The sequence below is a fragment of the Cebus imitator genome, unplaced genomic scaffold (genome assembly GCF_001604975.1).
Source record: "Cebus imitator isolate Cc_AM_T3 unplaced genomic scaffold, Cebus_imitator-1.0 Scaffold857, whole genome shotgun sequence".
In the NCBI taxonomy this organism is placed as follows: domain Eukaryota; kingdom Metazoa; phylum Chordata; class Mammalia; order Primates; family Cebidae; genus Cebus; species Cebus imitator.
The window spans coordinates 3,533-15,022 of record NW_016108172.1 but is presented as its reverse complement, the minus strand read 5'-3'; the positions used below and the strand labels follow the sequence as shown (position 1 = coordinate 15,022).

The window sequence follows — 11,490 nt, the reverse complement described above, 5'->3', positions numbered from 1 at the left end:
TGGCATGGGTTAGGACTGCTTGCCTGTCACATTAGGGCCACAGAGAGCAGTTACTGATAAGAAAAGGTAAGCAGCTTTACATAGTTTTGAAGAACAAACTGGCAGTTCTATTTACAGAGGCCAAGGACAGTAGTTATTGTGAGGAGAATGGGGCAGCCATTTCAACTTATCTAAAAACAGTTTTGCATTTTATAAAATAGTTTTGCTCCAGTTCTGGCTCTAGGCCAGCACAATATCACAATTAGACATTAAAGCATGAGTCAATGGAGACACAGGAGCAAGGTCTGTGGACCATAAAGTTATAGGCAGGCCTCCAGCAGGATGACTCACCACATTTGCGGCATTTCCCTGTACTGTGGGAAAGCACTGTTGACTAGAAAAGGCATGGGAGCAAAGTGAAAGTAAATCCTGAAATTGTCTTAAAAAGTCTGGGGGTAAAGTAAGTGTAATAGGACCAGGCTGCCAATTAGGCATAGCTTCTGGAGGGGCACTGGGTTGCACTACAACGTCAGTCAAAGGAATATCACAAGAATTAAAATCATACTCACTATGACAACTGCAAGGACCTTGTTCCACGATTTCCTTTTGCTCCGGCGGCGCCAAAGGAAGATTTGAACTCTCTGGCATGAAACTGGCCTGAGCTTGGTATGCGGGCGGGAGCGGGGAGGGGGCAGAAGAAGGTAAAGAGGGAGGATAGAAAGGAGCAGAAGGCAATGGAGAAGGACAAACACATTCACGAAGCTTGCCCCAAACAGTAGTTAATACTGCAGTTTGAGGTAGATTGTTATTACGAGAACAAAAATGACCGATTTTTTCCCCAATAAGTCCCCAAGCATTTTAATCCAAAATTCTACCTTCATGGACCCAGGGACACAACTCACGAATAATTTGTAAAAACTCCTGTAGCTGACTAAATTTTACATCATGACCTTGAGCCTTAATCATTGAATGCAATAAATGTACAAACAACTTATGTTCCTTTGATTCAAGTTGCCCCATTTTTACTCCTGATTATTCTCACTTGCAAACCTTTTGTGTTTACAAAAAAAAATTTCTCAGATCCTTGTATTACAAAACTCTTCAGAACTTTGTTACTTACTGTGATCGCTACTTCACCTAAGTGTCACCGAAATCCCCGATCTCAGGTCCCTGTTCGGGCGCCATGTCTGCCGGGAACTCTCTACCAGCAAGAGGATTCCAACCTGAGTGGGGGGTGCACAGGAAGAAGGGAGACAGAAAAGCGGGGTCAGGAGGTCTGGGGAGTGAGTGCTCCACCAGCAACTTTATTTCTTAAGGCTTAGAATATATACATTTTTAGGGTCTGATTGACGTCATGGTAAGGAGAAAAACAAGTAGCCAAATCAATTTTATACAATAAATTGACAGGTAAGCAATGAGTGGTTATAGAAGATAATAATACCTTTGGTGCTCATAAACAAGTTTTTGTAGCAAGAGACATTGTTCCTCATGAGTGCAGGCCATCTGGTTTCGCCCATCTGGTTATCTTTTAACAGGATTCTCCTTTTTCTGTTCCTGACTCAACTTTATCTCAACTTCCCTCTATCAGGCGTCTCTGTGTCTCAGCTCGACCACCCGTCTTGTGAAACTCGCTTTGCAAGCATTCACACGGCTGAGTTCCCCACAATAAATCATTTGCATAGATAACTCACAATTAATAATTGTTTATATTTCTTTATGATAGGCGTGCCTTACAGAAAAAAAAATGCTTTATTGAAATCTAAATTTACAACAATAATTGCATTACCTTGACAGTTTCCTTTAAATAGCCCACCCAGTCCAAGTGAAATAGACATTGATTTACAAATACTTTTTCAAGAATCTAATCATCAAATAGAGAGCACAGACTAAAGTATTTTTGAGAGTCTTCTCAGAACCAAGATGAACATAGCCTATCAATTTTTATTTTATTTTTATTTTATTTTTTTGAGAGGGAGTTTCACTCTTGTTGCCGAGGCAGGACTGCAATGGCACAAACTCAGCTCAGCACAACCTCCACCTCCCGGGTTCAAGCAATTCTCCTGCGTCAGCCTCCAGAGTAGCTGGCGTTACAGGCATACGCCACCACACCTGGCTAATTTTCTATTTTTAGTAGAGACGGAGTTTCTCCATGTTGGTCAGGCTACTCTAGAACTCCCAACCTCAGGTAATCCACCCTCCTCGGCCCCTAAAGTGCTGGGATTACAGGCAAGAGCCTCCGTGCCTATCTTATATAATCTTCTCTAATCCTAATAAGGTAGATGATACTATTTCTATTTTACAGAAAACAATATTTAGCTAAACTTAGAGTGCTTTTTATAAGCCAGGTATTCTTTAAACATTTTTTATATAAACTACTTATCCAACCTTTCTAATAATAATCATAATAGGCAGATGCACTTTTATCCCTACTTTAAGGTTGTGGAGACTGAGATTAACCACTGCATCCCAGATCACGCAGTTGGAAGATCTTAGAGGAAGAATTGAGCAGGAAGCCGGCAGTCTGACTTGAGCTGGGTTCTTAACTGCTCCCTTGCATTGCCCGAGGTAGATAAACTTATAATCACAGTGTTATAATAACTTATAATTATATAAACTTATAATAACAGTGTTAAAATATGCACTTTGAATGAAGAGATTCCCCAAACAGGCTTTGTGTGAGCAACATGGCTGTTTATTTACCTGGGTGCAGATGGGCTAAGGTCAAAAAGGGTGTTGGCGAAGGGCAGGGGGATACGAGTTTGTTTATAGGTTTGGGGTGGACAGTGGAAAGTTACAGAGTAAGATCAGTTACAGCGGTTGGGGTGGGGCAAGGAGTATACATTACCATAAGTTCAGTTACAATGGTGGGTGGGGTAAGGCAAAGAGTAGTTAAGATAGCAGGTTGGGGTGAGGAGTATTCATGTTATCATAATAGTAGTTAAGATGGCAGGGTGGGCAAGGTGGGGTGAGCCATCTTAACTGAGGGAAGCTTCGCTGGGTGATCACGGATCCTGGCGAAGGAAGGTGGGGCAGTGGGGGAGCCGTGGGGGGTGTGATCAGCTGAGGCAGGCAGGACTTCAGACTTTCTGGGTCCAGGCTTGCACATGGAGGCCTGACACACAGCACCAGCCACTGACAGATCTGAGAGGAATCTAAGTCCTTCTAAGTCCAATACCACTTAGTGCCCTTTTTGTACTTCCTAGGTAACTGTCTTTGTCATGGGGCATTTTTATTTGGTGACACCTCCCACCATTACCTGCAGCCAACATGGCCATCCTTGGCTTTCATGAAGTGTGTGGCAGAGCAGGAGCCATGGCTAGGAGGGTGCTGAGGCTGGCCGCCAATCTAGGGTAAGGCAGGAGAGAACTAGGGAACTAGCTTAGGTTCCTCAGCCACACCTGGACTCATAGAAACAGGTCACAACATGGAAGCTCCTGGTAAGTCTGGGTCTGAGGAGGGGTAAAAATTTCCTTCTTTCTGTTTCAAGTTGGCCCTGAAGGTGCTGTGCTTGGCCCATAAACAGTACTCCCTACTCCAAGAAGCAAACCTCCTGACCTCCTATATGATCACAGAATTTGATTCCATGCAGCAGCTAGTGCAAGAGGAAAAAGTTGGGCCTGAATCTGAGGCCTCCAGGTTTTCTGGCTTGGCCAGGGCAGCAACTCTGGGTCAGTACCTGTGTTCAGGGTCAAGTGAGTCTCAGTCCTTCTCTACCCTGACTGTGGGTGCTGTCTTCAAGGCCCAGCTGGGGCTGAGGGATGTCCAGAGGTCTCAGTTGCTGAGTTATGCTACAGTAGAGTTTTGCAACCCTGGGATCATGGACTTTTGTACACGGACAGGCCCCAGGAGACCTGAAAAGTTAGGGGCTACTTTATGTCTCCAGTGTATGGCTCTCCAAGTTTTACAAATACTCCTTTCTCTGACCAGTCCCTGATCTCTCCTCAGCACTGTCCTCCTCTCTGCCCAGAATCTTTAGAGCTTTCTGGCCACATGACTTGAACAATGGCAGGGTGATTGAGTGGTTCTATGTACACTCTGGGGATCCCACCTGGGCCTGACTGCACCAAGGCCAAGACAGTTCAAAGTCCCATGAAGAAGAAAAGGAGACCATGCCCCTTACAGCCAGACAGTCATCTGGACCCCAAGTGGGTGACCAAGTGCTAACACCAGTCTTTCCTGCCCTGCCTGAGGAGAGGGTCTCTGCCTGAGACCCAGCCCTTATTTGGGCCCAGCATCCCCGAGGAAGGAAGAGCCCCCTTCCCCTGCCATTTTTCTTATGTCTTCTCAGCCACAGTCCTCAAAGTCTAGGCTCTCCTGGGCCCTTCCACCATGAAGAATGCTCCACCCTCTGGCCCTACCTACTTGAGATCTCAGTGCCATGCTTGAACTCTCTGAGAAGCCTCTCTCATAGCTCAGTTTTCATGAAAGCATTGGCTGGGACTAAGTCCTTCAGGAGCTGAAAAGACCAGACCAGCCGTTCATCCCAACATGGGTCTCCTAGTCTCTCTCCCGTCCCTCCTGGCAGCGAGTCTGTGGTCAGCAAGGGACAATGGTGCTCCCTAGAAAACTGGAGGACAGCCCGACTTCTGGAGGCAGGACATTTTCTGTCTTTTTCCCTTTGGTTGTAATCAGCTTTGCTCTCCAGTTTCAGGAGAGAAGAAGAGAAGAATGTAACATTGCCAAGGAGGTGGGGTTTCTCTCAGAGCCTTGCCTGTCTATGCTGCAAACTATTCACTCTTTGCTGGTTTTGGGCATGCTATAGGCAGCTAATGGGACCCCAACTTGGGAAGAGTCAGCAGAGAACAGGGATGAATGAGGGGAGGTCAGTGTTGCCTGTTCTGCTTTGCTTGGGCCTTTTGGTCTGGCTGTATTCGGTGTTCCCCTGGGAATTAACTATTTCTACCACTTCCACTTCCAGGTTTTGCCCTCGAGCTCAGCATGTGAAATAGGGAAGGAAGACCTCAGAAAACTTGAGTCAGCATTTTCTAGTGGGAAAATGAAGCTCTCACCCTTCCCTTTTATGCACATGGAGGGTAGGGAAACAGCAACTTGCTTAGGAGAGTCCAAGGTGATAAACAAGTGGCAGAGCAACCTGGACTTGTGAGGCAGAGGCCCGAAGGCTGTACATCCCTAACCCTTCCCCTTCCAGAGCCTGAGAACCAGCTCTCAGCAGGAAGCTTGGGGCTGAGCAAGTGGAAGGGTGAAAATGTTGGAACTCCAGTTTCCTGGATGCATCAGAAACTGACATCTGGGTATCCTTTCAGAGCAAACCTGTCACTCAGCTGTCAGCCAGGTTGAGTGAGACAGAGACTTCAGAGGTCACCTTGTCCAACCACTTTCCCCACACACCCCCCAAATGGAGGCTGGAGGAAGTGGCTGACCCCATTTCTTGTTCCCTGTCGGTCACCTTCTTTTCCCTTTTTTCTTCTTCAGTTGGCCCATCTTTTTTTTCACCATGAAGGGCCCCAAGCCAACATCTTTTCTCTCTGGGACTTTAGCCTGTATAAAGAGGCTCACAGTGAGGTGAGGTTTAGGAAGTTTCAACTGTGGGAGAAAGAGCTTTCACCAGGGCAGTGGACACCTGGGCTACCTCTGGGCCCACACTGTGTCTCTGAAGCCCTTGGAGAAAGCAGCTGAGGTCCTGTGAGCAGGGACCTGCATCTAGTTCTCTGTGGTCTTCTTGCTGCTTGCTATTTCAGGATCACTCCAGAGCTGAAATGGGCTACAGGCCCTCTCTTCATTAGGAAGACATTTAGCTTCATTGACTAACCCAGTGATTGGGCTACTAGGTTATCTACCCACTCACTGCTAATTTCCTCCTGTATCTTAAACCCCACATGCCTCTCCTCCTTCAGTGACTCTGCTGCCTTGGATCTGGTCCCAGAGGTGCCTGTTGATGACAAGCATCCTGAGCACTCAATGCTTAGTTTCTAGTACTTACACCCCCACCAAATGCACACCCGTAGTCCAGAGGCATGGCTGTAAACTTCCCACCTTTTATTCTTTCCTCCTTCAGCTTCTCAGTCCCCAGAGCCACTGTCTCAGCACCCACCTTCTCAACAGCACTTTGAACAGGCCAGCTGGGCCCCTTGCAATCCCAGGTGACTGGTCTAGGGACATAAAGAGCCTGGACCAAAGAGCCAAATGAAGGCAGGAAGTAGAAGAGCTCAGGGTGGGCTGAGACCCAGATGGAAGGAGGGCTGAAAGCACTGCCAGGCATTTCAGGGACACTGATGAGACAGGTGGAAGATTGGCTGCAGGTAGGAGGACACTGGGACAGATCCTCACTTTTATCCTTTTTTTCTGCCCTTCCCCCACTTTGAACTGGCTTGCAGAGCTGCCTTGTGTCCCCTGTACCCTAGCAACTGGAAAAGTGAAAACAAAACAAAACAAAAAACTCCTTGTGATTGGGAGAGTGCTGTCAGCTGGGAATTGCGTCACCAGTGTGTTCTGACCCACCAGCCACTCCAGGCTGCCCACACCAACTTGGTCTTAGAGCCGCCTACACACAGAGCACGGATGTGCTTTTCCTCAGAGCAGTTAGTGCCAACACACTTTCGCTTTAAAACATCCTTTCCCCAATCATTCTTTCAGCTGCTGACCCTCTTCATTAATCTTCTGTTACACTCAGCTTCTCAGCATATAGATATTCATTTGTGAGAGTTAATGTGTTGCTATTTTATTTTATTTTATTTTATTTTATTTTTTTAGAGATGGGATCTCTCTATATTGCCCAGGCTGGAGTGCAGTAGCTATTCACAGGTGTGATCCCACTACTGATCAGCACTGGAGTTTTGACCTGCTTCATTTCTGACCTGTGCTGGTTCACCTCTCTTTAGGCAACCTGGTGGTCCCCGGCTCCCAGGAGGTCCCCATACTGATGCTGAACTTTGTGCGGACACCCCATTGGCATAGCACACTACAGTCCAGAACTCCTGGGCTCAAGCGATCCTCCCACCTCAGCCTCCTGAGTAGTTGGGACTACAGGCACGTGCCACAGTGCCCAACTGTATTGCCATTTTAAAGAGTGTTCCTGGCCGGGCAAAATGGCTCACACCTGTAATCCCTGCACTTTGGGAGGCCGAGGCGGGCAGATCACCTGAGGTCAGTAGTTTGAGACCAGCCTGGCCAACATGGTGAAACCCTATCTCTACTAAAATTACAAAAAAATTGGCTGAGCATGGTGGTAAGCACCTGTAATCCCAGCTACATAGGAGGCTGAGGCACTAGACTTGCTGCAACCCAGGAGGTGGAGGTTTCAGTGAACTGAGATAGTGCTATTGCACTCCAACCTGAGCAACAGAGGGAGACTCTGTCTAAAAAAAAAAAGCGGGGGTGGGTGTGCGTCTATGTTCTCATCTCATTGAATCCAGCATAGTTTGCTTCGGGGCGCTTAAAATTGCGCAGCTACTTTATTTTTGTTTACTTTTACTATTATTATTATTATTATTTGAGTCAGAGTCTTGCCCTTTCACCCAGACTGGAGTTCAATGGCACGATCTCGGCTCACTGCAACCTCTGCCTCCCAAGTTCAAGCAGTTTTTCTGCTTCAGCCTCCTGAGTAGCTGGGATTATAGGCACCGGCCATCACACCTGGCTAATTTTTGTATTTTTGGTGGAAACGGGTTTCACCATGTTGGCCAGGCTGGTCTCTTTGACCAGGATGGTCTCAAACTCCTGACCTCATGGTCCACTCACCTCAGCCTCCCAAAGTGCTGAGATTACAGGCATGAGCCACCACACCCAGCCAGCTACTTTAAAAACAGTTTGAAAATTTCTCAAATGTTAAGCAGAGAGTTATGATCCACAATACCAGGTCTAGTTATATACCCAAGTGAATTAAATACACTTTCACACAAAAATTTGTACATGAATATTAACAGCAGCCTATTCATTATCATCACAAAGTATAAAAAATCTAAACATCCATCCATTGGTGAATAGACAAAATTGCATATTAGTGGTATATAATTCAGCCTTCATAATTAATAAAGTACTGGGTTATACTACAAGATAAATGTACCTCAAAAATTGTATGCTAAATGAAAGCAGCCAGACACTAAAGGCCACTAATTTTGTAATTGCACTTATATAAAATGCTCAGAATAGGCAGATCCCTAGAAAAAGTAGATTTGTGGTTTACAGGAACAGAGGTATGTGAGATGTGTGGCATGACTATTAATAGATAGGGGTTTTCTTTTGGGGGCAAAGTGTTCTTCTTATACATAGGTGGAATCTCCTCTGACTACTTTTTATATCTATCACTTCATATTGTCTCATTTTAATCTCTTTATTGGCTGGGCATGGTGGCTCACACCTGTAATCCCAGCAGTTTGGGAGGCCTAGGTGGGTAGATTACCTGAGGTAAGAAGTTCCAGACCAGCCTGGCCAACATGGTGAAATGCCATTTCTACTAAAAATACAAAAATTAGCCAGACGTGGTGGTGGGCACCTGTAATCCCAGCTACTTTGGAGACTGAAGTGGGAGAATCACTTGAACCTGGGAGGTGGAGGTTGCAGTGGGCTGAAATGGAACCACTGTACTCCAGGCTGGGTGACAGAGTGAGACTCTATCTCAAAAAATAACAAAAAAGAAAAACTGTCTTCTTTTTCTGTTTTCTTTATTTTCATCTTCTATTTTTTATGATCATATAATATCTATTGGCTTTTTTGTTTCTTCTAATTTTTTTCTAAAATTGTTTCTTAAGCTTGTTTGTTCCTGAGATTTGTTAGCACTGTTTTGTAGTTTTCTGTTGTCTAATGATTTCTATCTCTTCCTAATTCATCAATATACTACTCTTTAATAGCTTTTATTGGTTTCCTAAATATTCTTCCCCACCACCAGGCTTAATTCACTTTATTTCTCTTGTATAAAAAGCCTATGTTTTAGCCACATTTGGAGCCTGGGTCCTTTGTACAAGACTCTGGTGTGGGTCTTGTTATGGTGGTCAGTGAATTCCTGACAGGGAGACTTGGTGAATACAGTTTCCTTCTAGAGTTCGGGGGTCAGGTAGCTGTAGCTCTTAGAGATGCCATCAAAGGTGGCCTTGGCTTGCAAGGGTTGGTGTGCGGCTTGCCAATCTTGTTCCCCCAGTAGCCTCCATGAATGGGGACAATGGAGAGCTTGGACAGGATGAAGGCCATGCTGATGGCAGTGGCCACCTCCTTGGGGCAGTTAACGCCCAGACAGATGTGGCCATTGTAGTCCCCAAGGCAACAAATGCCTTGAACCTGGTGCACTGGTCAGCACAGGTCTGCTTTTGCACCAGCATACTCTTCAAAACCTCGTCCTTGAGAGAGGCCCCCAGGAAAAAGTCAATGATCTCAGGTTCCTTGATGAGCAAGGAGAAGAGATAGAGCTCCTTGAGGCACTTGATCTTCATGTACTTCACCAGGCAGCCCAGCTTGGTGACAGGCATCCACTCCTTATCCTCGGCCTTGACTCTGAGAGCTCTGGGGCCTTGTCCATGGCCATGACCCTGGCTCCCAATGCCACTGCCAAACCGTCCATGGAAACCAATGTGCCCCCCCATCCCAGGGTCCCTGGGGACTACCCAACCCCCAACCTACTGCACTGGCATCATCTGCCATTTGGTGTTTTCTTGAAGAAGAACTCTAAATAGTCTTAGTTACTGTTAGCTATATTTGAAATACTAGATTATAGCTTTCGCCTGTGTTGTATGCATATCATCACTTAAGTTTGTTGTTTATAAAAATGTTTTATTGCTTATTGTAATTTTTAATCTTGTTAGCAATTTTAGAAATGCCTGGCTCTCAGCGCCTTCTAATATCACTTTGTCCTCTTTTCTATTCCAGACCTTTATTTTTATACCATACAAATGTTGTTGCTCTTGACAGTTTGGTCCAGCAAAATAATTTTTAGTATGATCATATCTTGTCACTTCATTTGGTTAAACATTGTAATAGAATTTTGTTTGTTTTTGTTGCTAATTTAGTTTCTCTATTTATTGGGTTATTTTGAAATGTAAAAGATCTATGCTAAAGTGATGCAACAAAGAAAAAGTCATCTTTTCAACAAATAGTGCTGAAGCAATTTAACAGCTATGTGCAAAAATAATGAATTTAGATACATTACATTCTATATAAAAGTTAATCGTCACGAGGTCAAGAGATCGAGACCATCCTGGTCAACATGGTGAAAACCCGTCTCTACTAAAACTACAAAAAATCAGCTGGGCATGGTGGTGCGTGCCTGTAATCCCAGCTACTCAGGAGGCTGAGGCAGGAGAATTGCCTGAACCCAGGAGGCGGAGGTTGCGGTGAGCCGAGATAGCGCCATTGCACTCCAGCCTGGGTAACAAGAGCGAAACTCCATCTCAAAAAAAAAAAAAAAAAAAAGTTAATCAAAATGGATCACAGACCTAAACGTAAGATACAAAACTATGAAGCTTCTAGATGATAACAGAGGAGAAAATCTAGATAACCTTGGGTTTGGAGAAGTCTTTTTGGAGGCAGCACTGAAGTCATAATCCACTTTTTTATGAAATGAATAAGCTGAAATATATCGAAATTAAAAATTTATGCTTTAAGACGCTGTCAAAAGAATGAGAAGATGAGCCACACACAGACAGAAAATATTTGCAAAAGACCTATTAGATAAAGGACTACTATTCAAAACATATTTTTAAAAAAAGACTTAGAAATCATCAAAAAGAAAATAAACAGCCCAATAAAATGGATTAAAAGATTATACTTTTAACTCACCAAGATGACAAATAGCTATATAAAAGAATGCTTCATGGGAGCCTCCGTGGCTCAGGCCAGTTGTCCTGACACTTGAGGAGGTGAGACTGTGCATTCCAGGCTAGCCTGGGCAACATAAGAACCTCTCATTCACTAGGAATAAAAAAGGATTAAAAAAAAGGTGCTTCACATCATATGTTATTAGAGAAATGCAAATTACGACAACAATTAAATATCACTGGTCAGGTACTATGGCTCACACCTGTAATCCCTACATTTTGGAGGCTGAGATGGGCAGATCACTTGAGGTCAGGAGTTTAAGACCAGCATAGCCAACATGACGAAACCTCATCTCTACTAAAAATACAGAAATTAGCTAGGGAAGGTGGCAGGTACCTGTAATCCCAGCTTCTCAGGAGGCTGAGGCAGGAGAACAACTTGAACCAAGGAGGTGGAGGTTCCAGTGAGTCAAGATCACACCATGCCACTGCACTCCAACCTGGGAGACAGAGCAAGGCTCCATCATAATATATATATACATATATATACATGTATGCACACACACACACACACACACACACACACACACACACACACAGTATGTGTGTATATATATATATATATATATCACATTATACCTACCAGAATGACCAAAATCTAGAACACAAGACAATGAATGTTGGCAAGAGTATGGAGGAACAGAAACAGAAAATCTTATTCACTATTGATGGGATTGCAAAATGTTAACACTTTGGAAAGCAGTTTGGCAGTCTTCCAATCTAATTATACTCTTACCCCATGATTTAG

The 11,490-nt window shown here is 44.6% G+C and overlaps 1 long non-coding RNA gene and 1 pseudogene across 1 annotated transcript in view; both read right to left on the bottom strand.

The window, feature by feature from the left end:
• LOC119469813 overlaps positions 1-1,210 on the bottom strand; it is a 22,016-nt gene extending 20,806 nt beyond the window's left edge. Inside the window, exon 1 of the long non-coding RNA XR_005198658.1 lies at positions 1,117-1,210. This is a non-coding gene — a long non-coding RNA (uncharacterized LOC119469813). The remainder of the gene's footprint in view (positions 1-1,116) is intronic.
• Positions 1,211-8,836: 7,626 nt separating this feature from the next.
• LOC108297893 lies at positions 8,837-9,570 on the bottom strand (annotated as a pseudogene).
• Positions 9,571-11,490: the final 1,920 nt, after the last annotated feature.